The 2,920-nt window shown below is 33.7% G+C and overlaps 1 non-coding gene across 1 annotated transcript; it reads right to left on the bottom strand.

Moving 5' to 3' along the window:
* Positions 1-2,132: 2,132 nt before the first annotated feature.
* On the bottom strand, positions 2,133-2,324 carry LOC128248786 (U2 spliceosomal RNA). The gene has a single exon (XR_008264953.1). It is a non-coding gene; the product is annotated as a U2 spliceosomal RNA (small nuclear RNA).
* Positions 2,325-2,920: the final 596 nt, after the last annotated feature.

Genomic DNA, 2,920 nt, shown 5'->3' on the forward strand with positions numbered 1-2,920 from the left:
ATACGGACATAAATAGGACGAACATCGAAGGGAAAAGAGTGCAGGGATTTAGAAAAAGCTTAATATACATAGGAGTGCATGATTTATTTTGATGGCTAATAAAGTGATTAATACAAAGTCCCTAAATTTGGAATGGACAGCATTCGTAAATGAGTGACATTATGGGAAAATTAAGTTATTTTATTATGACGTCCATACTTCTTTTATTTTGAGAAAATAAATTTCAGTTATCAAGATGCAAACGAATCAAATTATTAATGACTTGGAAAAATTTATGAGGATGTCTGCAAAATTTGTATGAAAATAAATATTTAATTCAACTTAAAATACCGATATAACCTAAATAAGAAATCAGTTTTGATATCAGTATCAAAATTTATGTTTAATTTACTACATAGATAGGGAAAACAATTCATTGTATATAAACACATCAAAATAGAACTAAAATTAAAGAATATTGAAATAAACAACGTCATTTTTCGCTTTACAGGAAAATGGTATGAAAAGTCCTGGAAGTTTAACAAATGTATGGTAAGTATATTTGGGTTGTTCTGATAATAAATAAGTTTCTTGATGTACAACGTACATCTGGGCTTTAATCAGCATACTACACAAGTTTAAATAATTATTTTTATATATATATATACACGATATAGAGTATTTATGTATATATATATATATATATATATATATGCATGTATGTACGTACGTACACACATACAGATATGCCAATACACACACACACACACTCTCACACGTACATACACACACATATTAGTGGCCATCTTTCTCCAGTGTTTTACTGTCTTGTTCTCGCTATAATTATTCTTGTGATCATATCTAGATTATATTTTGTCGTTGTCTAATATATCTTCATTTAAAACTGATATTTTATTTACCACTCTCCTGGTTGTTGACCATCAATTTATCATCTACCTAAGGGCGAAGCTTTCTCCTTACCATTATAGAATGTTTATTTTATGATCGTTCAATAACTTCATACTAGATTTTGTTATATGTCTAGGGGAATCGTCTTGCTAAAAATTTCTTCATCCGAATTGAGCGGAAAAATTTCAAAGGTTGAAGTAAGATATTAAATCTTCAAATATATTTTTTTTATGGTTTTAAATACCTTTTATAGTTCAAAACACTCGACACATCTTCCTGACGTATACCATAACGCTATTCTGACAAATGGTTTTTTTTTTTGGTTTTTTTTTTCATTGTTAAATCTTTTGATCTGTTATCTTTAACATGTTTTAGTCATTGGATTGCAGCCATGCTGGGGGCACTGCATTGGAGGATTACAGTCGAACAAATCGACACCGGTATTTAATATCTTGTAACATCTGGTACTTATTCGATCGGATATCTGTTGCCGAATCGATAAATTACAGAGACATAAACAAACTAATAACGGTTGTCAGGTGATGGGAGGGGGGGGGGGCAGTCACAAACAAGACACACGCATTACATGCATTCACACATACACGTATCCACTCTCAGATAGATAGACAGACAGACATCTAAATAGATAGATAGATATCTTTTACATTTTACTTGTTTCAGCTATTAGACTGCTGCCATGCTGGAGCACTACCTCGAAGCATTTTTAAAGAATGAATCGATTGGGCTTCTCAAAGAAGCTTCGGTCAGCTTAATTTATTTACAACGCTTTGACCGGGCCGGGCCGGGGCTAAGTGTAAGATACTCACAGAAATGGCCACACAGTGAGACTGAACCTAAGACCATAAGGCTACGAAGAAAAGATTTTAGCGCAATGCCATGACTGCACCTAATTAAAGTTGCAACTGTCCATATCACGTGTTACAGTCATTACAGAACTCACAGAACAGCAATCATGATGTCGGCATATTGATACCCGGTGCAAATCACCAAGACACAGGTAACTATTTTCCAGTACCCAGATGGCTCCGATTCCTCCATTCCAGCTAATTTTTTCTCAACTACGGGTTTATTTTAGTTTTTGTTAACTAAATCCACTCACATAACTTTGGTTGGAGGGCTCGGGTAGAAGTCATTAACCCAAAGTTCCGCGAAGTAAGAGTGAACTGAAGACCCCTGAGTTGGAAAGCAAGAATGCTAACCCCACAGCTACACCTTCGCCTAAGAGAAAATGTGCTGAATCCTGGAAGTACAGCAATACTAGGTCAACTCTATGAAAGCGGCGCATGCCCTTAACTCTTTGCTTTATTCTGAAAACCAGTTTAATATTAATGACACTAAATTGAGACCATACCGGATATTTAACTGAAAAGAACAAATACTACATTTCGATCTTAGTCAACAGACCGTGAAGAGATTGTAGAACTTGGGAGGGAGAAAAGCAAAATTGAACTGTGAGCATGATGATAAAAACTCAGAACGTGATGCAGACAAAGATAAATACTACACGGCATTTTGAATTGTTAGCTACAACCGATTATGTCATAGCACTAAATATTGTTATAAAATATTCTGGATATTTCTTATTTCGGCTCAAATAACATAATTTTCTGAAATATCTTTGGAGACCATTATTTCAGAATGTTGTTTTACAATAGTTTACAAGTATACGATAATGATCGAATATTATGATTTTTAGAGGATAACCTCAGGCTTTCTGCGTATCAAACACTCCTATAAACAATGGCAGATTTATTCCCTTAAGGAAACTGTCATGCAAGATTCAGAAAAATCATATTCTCATTGTCGTGCAATAATAATGTTACCAGAGATTATATATAGATAGAGGAAAGAATAAATGTGTTAGGGGTACGCAAATAATTCATGCACTTACATAGACAGACAAACACACATACACGTATATACATATACACACACATACCTGCATACACACATTCATATATATATATATATATATAAGGTGTTTCGATATGTATGTATGCATGCATGTATC

The sequence above is a fragment of the Octopus bimaculoides genome, chromosome 9 (genome assembly GCF_046866305.1).
Source record: "Octopus bimaculoides isolate indiv1 chromosome 9, ASM4686630v1, whole genome shotgun sequence".
Classification (NCBI taxonomy): domain Eukaryota; kingdom Metazoa; phylum Mollusca; class Cephalopoda; order Octopoda; family Octopodidae; genus Octopus; species Octopus bimaculoides.